Consider the following 9,693-nt stretch of genomic DNA (forward strand, 5'->3'; position numbering starts at 1 on the left):
GCAGGAACCAGGATTCTCAGCATCTGCTTCCCCTGCCCCAGCCTTGTTGCTGTAAATGAGCTCCGTAAGTGTGCTCGGGCCAGAGAAATGTCATTTTCCAAGTATGCAATGGAAAGTCGTGATCCTAGTACGAATGTTATATTATTGGAGGATACTGCAGCCGTGTTGGGAGTGACAATAGCAGCCACTTGTATGGGCCTCACTTCTACACCAGGCAATCCACTGTATGACAGCCTAGGTTCCTTGGGTGTGGGCACCTTATCAGGTGTGGTCTCAGCATTCCTCATCTACACTAACACAGAAGCACTCTTAGGGCGATCCATCCAGCCAGAGCAAGTACAACTCGTTCTTACTTGAATTCCTGGAGGACGACCCAACGGTAAGGGCAATTCGTGATGTTCAAGCCACAGACGTAGGATTCGGGAACGTAAGATTTAAGGCAGAAGTGGATTTCGATGGACGAGTTGTTACGAGATCATATTTGGAAAAACAAGAGTTTGACTAAATGCTACAAGAAATTCAAGAAGTGAAGACTCTTGGAGAACTAGAGACCTTTACGCTTAAACGTGGAGAAAATATTATTGATACTTTAGGAGGTGAGGTAGATAGACTTGAGAAGGAACTGAAAAGACGAAATCCTGAGGTTCGACATGTCGATTTGGAGATACTATAGGCTTGATGGAATGAATCACCTTGGAGGGAGCCTTGGAAGCAAGTTTGTCAAGACTACTTTCCCACACTGAAGGGGTCAATGCCATTCAGAAGCCATTTTGGTTTGTTTTAAGATAGAGGAAATATTTATATAAAGAGCAAAATTCAACAGTCCACAGAACTAAAACAATTTCTTACTTCTAAGAGACATATGACAGGTTGAATCAATTTGGAAATCATGTTTCAACAGGAAACATTTTGGTTACTTACATCGTTCATAATTTCTCATTTTAGTAATGTCATTAAATTCTCATTTTAATTACATTTAGATTCAATGTAATTTCTAAAAAGATTCCAACGGCATTTTTTACAGAAGTAGAAAAAAAATCCTAAAATTTATATGAAACCACAAAAGACCCCAAATAGCCAAAGCAATCCTGAAAAAAAGGACAAAGCTGGAGCCAAGAATACTCAATGGAGAAAAGACAGTCTATTCAATAAATGGTGCTGGGAAATTTGGATATTCACATGTAAAAGAATGAAACTAGACCCATCTCTTATAATGCTCACAAAAATTAACTCAAAATAAATAACGACTTAAATATAAGAACTGAGACCATAAAACTAGAAGAAAACAGGCAAAAACTCCTTGACATGGGTCTTGGCAATGAGTTTTTGAATATGACACCTAAAGCACAAGCAACATAATCAAAAATAAGTGAGTGGAACTACAGCAAACTAAAAAGCTCTGAACAGCGAAACAATCAGCAACATGCAAAGGCAGCCTATGGAATGGGAGAAAATATTTGCAAAACCATCTCCCTGGTTAATCTAACAGTTGGGGGTCATAGGGCAAATGTGAGATGAGATACAAGTCTCCTAAGAGCTTAGATGCAACTAAACAGGTAGGTGCCTGCGTTCACATGCTTGTGCACGCATACGCACAACACACACACGCGCGCGCACGCACGCGTGCGCGAGGATAAAGAAGTGAATGATTCCATGGCAAAATGGATGACCTGGAAAAGGCGTGGTTCTGCAGTGATGGGAAGCAATCTGCCAGTCTAGAGCCATGGCTTGTGGGGGAAGGGGGACAAGTGGAGCAGGTGAGGTCACCTGGAACTTGAAGGATGATGGGTTTCTGTCGGTGTTGCTGGGTCTGCAGGCACCGTTACAGATCTGCTCCCTTGGTCCACTTTCTTCAGGTAACTGAGCCTGCATTTTCCTTGATGAGCCATTATTCTTTTTTTTTTTTTTTTAAGAAGACTGTAGCCTTTTTTATTGTTTTTTTGTTTTGTTTTTCAAAGATTTATTTTTTATTTATTTTTGGCTGCGTTGGATCTTAGTTGTGGCGCACGGGTGCACCACTCTTCGCTTCGGCGCTCGGGCTTCTCTCTAGCTGCAGCGCTCAGGCTTCTCTCTAGCTGCAGTGTGCAGGTTTTCTCTTCTCTAGTTGTGGCGCGTGGGTTCCAGGGGGCGCGGGCTCCATAGTTTGCGGCACGCGGGCTCACTCGTTGAGGCGTGAAAGCTCAGTAGTTGTGGCACGTGGGCCTAGTTGCCCTGCAGCATGTGGGATCTTAGTTCCCTGACCAGGGATGGAACCCGCGTCCGCATTGTAAGGCAGATTCTTTACCACTGGACCACCAGGGAAGTCCTCAGAGCCATCATCATTCTATGTGGTCAGGTTTTCTGACTCCTGTCATGGGTCTAAGATGGCTATGTGACCCAAACCCAGCTTACTAAATCATTAAATCTCTTGCCAGAGATTGACCCAAAGATGCACGTGTAGCACTGGATGGACCAATGAGACTCAGTCCTGGATTTTTCATTTAAATGGTTGAGAAAGAAGCAGCTGAGTTTTCTAAGAAGATGCAAATGTTAGTGACACTCAGATCCAAGCAGCTATCTTGATACTACATGGGGAGAGCCAAGGCACAAATGGAGGAGTCAGATCTGCAGGATGGAAAAAATCTTGATAATGTCACTCGAGTCCCTAGAGCAGGCGTGCCTGAAGCCATCACCCTGGTGCTTTTGTTATACGAGCTACTTTCAGTTGAGTTTCTGCCACTTGACATTGAATTAAGACAGAATAAATCTGCCTGGTATTTATCAATGCCATGTCAGAGTCTGTTTGGGGATTGGGAGTTGGAAGAAAGCTCTCATACTGAGAAAAAAGTTTTTAAAACTTACTCTGGATTAGCTATCAGTCATTCCGCAAAGAAAGGGCCCTATATTCAAAAACAGCTTTGGGAAATCTGGCCTGACCATAGGGAACCCTCCTCTGTCTCTTCCAGATGACACTGCGTAGCTTAGAGGCATTTATAAGCCAATATGTCTATGAACCTCAAACAGGGAGGCAGATATGCAGCATTCCCCACCCCAGTTATCTGGGGAGTTTGTCTTGGAGAGCACACATCTAAAATAGGACTTTCTCCACTTCCACACACACAGGTGAATTCTGAGGAAATTGACTTGAGAATCGGACTTTACTTCTGAAAACAACCCACCCTAGTTACTCAGAAGGTAGTGCATCCTCCAAGGTCTATAAATGATGCGGCCACCCTGAGCACAGCAGCCTCTTCCTCTGCTCCCTCTGCCAGTGAAGGGCTCAGGAACCCCAGCCCAGGGTCTAGAGCTGATATGCAACTGCATTCATAGTCTAGCGTGAAGAGACTGGATCCAGGGGCAGGGCTGGTGCCTGACCAGGTGCAAAGAGCTGAGACCACAGCTTCCGCTGCATGAGGAAGCTGATGTCCCTGAGGCCCTGCTCCTGGGAACATAACCTAAGGACTCCATCACGTGGACGCTGCTGGATTCCATGGGTGCAGCACAGACCCAGCTACACGTTCTGGAAATACTGTGACTAACCCCTGAGAGTGCTGAGACCTCCATCTCTGGAGCAAAGCAAAGGAGCCAGGAGGAACCAGCACCTATTCTTGATGAGCACTGACACTGGGCATTCACTGATCCAACTAGTTTGGCTCCTGCGGGTAGAAACCCTGCATAGATGAAGCCCAGGGGGTTCCAGAGCATCAGAGCATCAGGACCCGCAGGGGAGGGACAGGACCCCACTCGCACCAACCGCAGCTGCTCTTTGGGCTTCTGCTGGAGCTGCTGGGAACTGAGAATGATTATAGGGTCAGCCTGAGCATCTCACATGTAGCTTTCTTTTACCTCCACCTGGAATTCAACCCCTCCTGTCCTCTCTGTCTAGAACACCACCCATCCTTTGCAGTGAGGACAATTTTAGACTCTCACAAGTCTACCTTGATTAAAAATTTGAAATTGCAATGAAAGGGAAACGGAAAACAGAGCTTCCCGGCAAGGTGCTAAATGCCTGGAGCTGATGCCTCACAGACTCTTCTGAGTAACAGCCAGCTTTGTGCCAAGTCAGAGTGTCTGTAGCCCAGACGCATTTTCCCCAGATCTGACCATATACAAATGCAAGACTCTCCCATAGTAGGATTTGATGACCACGAATTTGTCCCACCATCCTCCTACTTTCTGTGTCTCCAGATACTTGCAAGATAATCTGTGTAAGGATGAGAGGCCAGGTCAGCATGTCGGTGGCCTGTGCGTCAGGGAGGCCGTGGGATGGTCCTATCTGATCCCAAATGTGGGACCAGACTCCCTGGTTGAAACCCAGGTTCTGCTGATCCAGAGCTGGGTGACGTTGGGCAGGTCAGTTTACCTCTCTGAGGCTCAGCTGCCTCATTTGTAAAATGGGGGTGACAACAGTCCTTACCACGAAATGTCACTGTAAGAACTAATAAGTAGTTTATCATTCTTGGTAAACAATAAGCATTCAGTGAACGCTAGCGGGAGGATGATGGAGGGGGAAGAATTATCAGATGTATCATATTTAAGATAAGTAAAGCCAAGTCTTAAGATCCCTACTGACCGTCGGTGAGTTAATGAACTCACTCATTCAACAAGTGATCGTGGGGGGAGGCTCAATAAGAAAATACACACAAAGTTCTTAACCCAGCCCAGTATGCACACAACCAAACAGCAGTGCCCAACAGATGTTAGCTGTAAACGTGATGACGGTGATAGTGAAGGTAATGATGATGATGGTGATGTGATGAAGTGACGGATGTGGAGGGTGATGGATGAGAATAAGGAGAAACTAACAGAGCATCTAAAATATGTAACTGCATGTGTAACCCTGCTAATGACACCTGGACCTAGATGAACGTATCAACGTAATGAATGTTTATCAAGGACTAAGTACCAGGTATTGTGCTTATAATTTGTCCTACTTAAGTACAAAGATATTCTCTGCAGCTTTGAGGGTAGCAGCAAAATACTGGCCCAAACACTCAATAGAAAGTAGAGACTGGGATGATCTTTCCTCGAACTCACAGCTGCAGAAAAAGCTACAGCAGCTAGAGACTAGATGAGTGTGTGTATGTTAAGAAAAATTCCACAGATGGCAGAATGAGGAGCATGGGAGCAGGATGGAGAAAACAGTGAGTGGGCTTTGGAGGCAAGCAACACCTGGCTCCTTTCCCAGCCCCAGACCAGCTGTGCAGCCTTAGGGAACTCATTAAACCCCTCTGAGACTTCATGTTCTCATTGCGAAAACTGGTAATGAATACCTTCCTCCTTAGGTTATTGTGAGGACCAAATGAGGTGTCTCCATGTGTACGTAAAATAAGTCACTCAAGGCATGAAGCTAATCCCTACAATAATCTACTATTATTAACTAACTCGCTTTCCCATTTCCTTTTTGTCTATTACCAGCTTCTGAACTGTGAGATACCAACAAGGCAGTTCATAAAATTTCAGAATCCTGGTCCCATCTTAATGAAATATATTTTGGGGAGTTCAAGCTTTCACCTTTGAAAATAGAAACTTTTCAAAGGGATCAGACTGTGCTTTCTTCATTGAGATTTTTGCTTAATAAGTGGAACCTGCTGATTCTCATGAAAGACATGAAGTGTGAGCAAGAAAAAATTGGCTGTTTCAAGCTACTGGGATTTTGTGGGTTATTTGCTATTGCAGCACAATACAGCCTGGGATGCGCCTTCACTTATCTTGGCACTGTGTAATAAATCTTCCTGGTAGGATCCAGAATTGGCTGATTAAATTCCATCTTCCAGCTGAACATGAGCTTCTGAAAGAAATAAGGTAGTATCACAGAAGAAAATAAAGCACACACATCTCTTCCGTTCCTGAGTGTGTGAGCTGAGGTTGGTGTGCACTATGCTGGTATTGAAACTCTTGTGTGCTCACCACTGCCGTCCTCTCCTGGATTCCTCGTGAACATTCTAGAAGACAGGGTGTATTTGTCATCCACCTCCACCCACCGCATACTCGCCTGCTCGGGGCCTGGCATCTGAAGGTGCCACTCCCGCCAGCTTCAGACGGTTTGAGGGGCGGGGTAAGAGCAGGGAGGAAATCCGCGGAGAAGCGGCCTCTCCGAGGGCCCCCCCCCGCAGGGTGACCTCCTGGTGCCCTGGGTCAGCCTCCACCTCCTTCCTAATTAATAACTGCAGGTAGAGAGAGGCCAGCCGCCTGCAGATTGTCTGTTCTTAGGCCCAGAGCCAAGTCTAGCCCAATCAGAGCGAAGAACACAGCTCCTGAGCCGCTGATGAAATTCATTAAGGGGAAGCTGGCGGGAAGATGGATGGAGGCTGCTAGAAACCAGCCTAGCGCTCTGCCTGCAGGGAGCTCACATCCAGGCCTGCAGGCTTGGTGTCCTCCAGGGGCTGGGGTGGTGACATGCGCTGTCCAGCTCCAGCCAAGTGCCATCAGGAAGGGACAGAGTCCAGGGTGCCAGGTCTTACAACTGCTCAAGTAAAACCAGATGTTAAGTGTCGACATCTAATCCATTTGCTTCTCAAACACTGTGCGGACGAAATCAAACAGGCCGGACTGAGCTGGCAGGTCACTGTCTTGTGACCTTGTCTTACGGGCTGTGAGAAGTGGGTGCCCCTCACCGTAGGGGCCAGGGCGAGGTGAGCCCCACGAAGGCGCCCAGCTCAGTATAACTGAGTCTGCTGAGGCTTGTGGTGCTTGTGGGGTGAGGGAGGGGATAAGAGAGGAGCACAGATGCTCTGAAAACCCACGTCCCAGAGCGAGGCCTGTGGGGACCGCACTGAAGAACCCCTGCAGCGCTGGCCAGCGACTCCCAGACGAGGTGAAAGTGGGAGGAAGTAACTTCAAGTCCAGATACCTTTTATCTCCACGTGTGTTTCTCTGGGGATCCTAACCCAGATCCAAGTTCTCCAGCTTCACGGACTTCAGCTACTCGCCCTGGGGAGCTCCAGCGTGTTCTATGATCACCCACTTCCCTCCGAGCTCAGCACCAATGCCACGTCATCCAAGGTTCCACCCGCCCGAGCTCCTGAGGCTGCTGCACGCCCCCCACCGGACCTGTGATAAATGGGCCCGTGGGGATGGCGACGGAGGCGGGGGAGCTGTCGGGAGCCCAAGGAGTGTGGCCACTTTGCTGGAAATGCTGACATTTTCCACGGACCTTGGTTAGAGGGAGAGATTTACAGGGGGGTTTCTGGGGTCTCCACCAAGAAAATAAAAATTTGAATTTATGAAATAAATAAACCTAAGAGTTGGTTAGGTCTGTTTTGCTACCTGTGAGTGCTTCAGTTTACGAAACATCTCCTTTTTGCACGTGTATTTTGGTTGTGGAGTTTGCAAACCAGGCTGTCACTGCCCAGAAATGAGGGTGGTCAGCAAACTGCTGGGTCCAGCCCTCTAATCTGCTTTGTGTGGACTCAACAAAGTTTCAGCCTTTTTTTTTTTTTAACTTGCATGCTTTCAAGCAGGTCTGTTCTCCACGCAGCCGTTTCCCTGTCTGGTCTCAGTGGACATGGGGGCTTGCAACCACTGATTAAGGGTCAGTCCTCAGCTGAAGCGATCAGCGGGAGGGTCGTAGAAGGCCCTCGTCTTCCTAACTCTGCTCCGTCCTGGCTGTCATACAACTGCTAAAAATCATAGTAACCCCTTCCTTGTCAGGAGCACATCTATTGCAAAAGGAAGATTCAAATTTTCAATAAAAGATATAAACATTTTAAGCAATAAGATAATGCAGAATGTGGCAGAGACAGTTTGTCTACCTGCATCCATTCTCCCCTTCTTTCTTCCCAGGAGTTTCCCTCTCTCTCTAGGGGCCCCTCCTCCAGGAACGCCCCCGCCCCCCCCCCAACAGTTGCCCTTCAAAGTCCAAATTCTCCCTCTTCTATCCTCCCAGGAGAATAATGAAGCTATTTTACCCCAGGAAAACCAGAGGGGTGTGTGTGTATTTTACCTACGATTCCTCATCAAAGAAATATTTGCCAGCTCAAAGCATAAAACAAACCTGTTATCTTCTTGCTTAATGAGGACTGTGAAAATTAAAACTACTTAGAGACAATAAGAAATAAATAGCAGGTCTCCAACGTCTGGTAGATTCCTTATGGCAAATGCCGGAAGGCCAGGTGTCAGTTACATAGCCCAACCCTCCCGCAGGAAACGAGGCCTCAGGTACTCACCGGGACTCCTCAGGATGGACAAGAACAAAGACAGACAAACAAACCGAGAGGTCTTTGCCTTCAATCGTCCAACTCGCCTTCCTCTCCTGCCCTTCTGGGGGCAGAGGGGTCCGAAGGACCTGAAAATGAAGGTACACCTGCCCCGCCCCATCCCCACCTGCCCCATCCTATCCCATAGTAGTAGCGGTGTTTGCTGTCCTCTGATCCTAAGACCTTGATCACCATGCTGTAGAGATGCAACCCTTCCGCCAGCATCCACGCAAAGGCGCTCAGGAAAAAGTAATGCAGGAGCATGGCCAGCACCTGGCATGGGGTCTAGGACCAAAGCAATGGCAGGGAGGATAAGCGCTCTCGGCGTGCGAGCAGTGGGTGCTTGCTGTTGTCTCAACGTCCCTGCACCCACGTTCTGGGGGGCGCCTTCTAAACACGTGGCCTCACTTTCTTCCTGGGGAGTCACGTCTTGCCTTTCTAGATGGAGTGACGCGGATGGGGCACGTGACTCAGGAAGTTGCCAATCACTGCATGCCCCCTCCCCCACCAAGCACGGTGATTGGTTCAGGAGAGAACAGGGAATCAGGCCTGGCCAATCAGCATAAATATCCCCATCCCTGAAGTAGGATTGGCTGGGGAGGGTGCACGTGACCCTCCTGGTCCACTGGGGTGCGTTCTGAGGTGGGCAGAGCTGCCAGGGAGCCAGTGAGCGAGGCTGAGGCTTTGGAGACACCTGGGCTGGGCATGCCCCCGGCAGAGCCAGAAGCCATCAGTGGGGAAGGCACTGCAGGCCCACCAGGACGCCAGCTCACAGTAGGTGTGCAGTGCCCCTGTTTGGTTTAGACCTCAGCGAGGGCACGGATGTGAGGAGAGGGGGAGAATGCCCAGGCACCACGCATGTGTCCCCATGGGACCCGGAGAGGGGCACGGCCTGGGGGGGGAACTGGAGATGGGAGGGGACGGGAAGGTGACAGGAGGGAGGAAGGAGATCTTTTCAAAGGAGAAAAAAATAAAGAAAAGCATTAAAGACAGAAACCTATTACTGTACCAAACTCGGGTCTGGCAGCAAAGCCACTGACACCAGGTTGTGGTGACGGAAAGTACAGCAGTTACCGCAGGGCCAAGCGAGGAAGCCAGTGGGTCTGCTCCGTGATGGCTTTCAGGAAGAGTTTTTAAAGGCAAAGTGAGGGGGAGGGTCGCAGGTGTGTGATCAGCTTGTGGACATCCTTCTGATTGGTTGGTGGTGAGGTATCAGGTGGTATTTTGGGAGTCAACATCATGAACCTTCTGGTTCCAGCTGGTCTGGGGTCTACGTGGTGGTGGTCGGCATGCATTGAGTTTCTCCACCTGGTGGGGGTCTCGGTATCTGCAAAACAGCTCAAGGATACGGCTCAGGGCCTCCCTGGTGGCGCAGTGGTTGAGAGTCCGCCTGCCGATGCAGGGGATACGGGTTCGTGCCCCGGTCCGGGAGGATCCCACATGCCGCGGAGCGGCTGGGCCCGTGAGCCATGGGCGCTGAGCTTGCGCATCCGGCAACGGGAAAGGCCACGACAGT

At 48.8% G+C, this 9,693-nt stretch overlaps 1 pseudogene; it reads left to right on the plus strand.

The window, feature by feature from the left end:
* LOC103076840 (zinc transporter 9-like) overlaps window positions 1-673 on the plus strand; it is a 35,090-nt pseudogene extending 34,417 nt beyond the window's left edge.
* The last annotated feature ends 9,020 nt before the right edge of the window (window positions 674-9,693 follow it).

The sequence above is a fragment of the Lipotes vexillifer genome, unplaced genomic scaffold (genome assembly GCF_000442215.2).
Source record: "Lipotes vexillifer unplaced genomic scaffold, Lipotes_vexillifer_v1.1 scaffold1545, whole genome shotgun sequence".
Taxonomy (NCBI): Eukaryota; Metazoa; Chordata; class Mammalia; order Artiodactyla; family Lipotidae; genus Lipotes; species Lipotes vexillifer.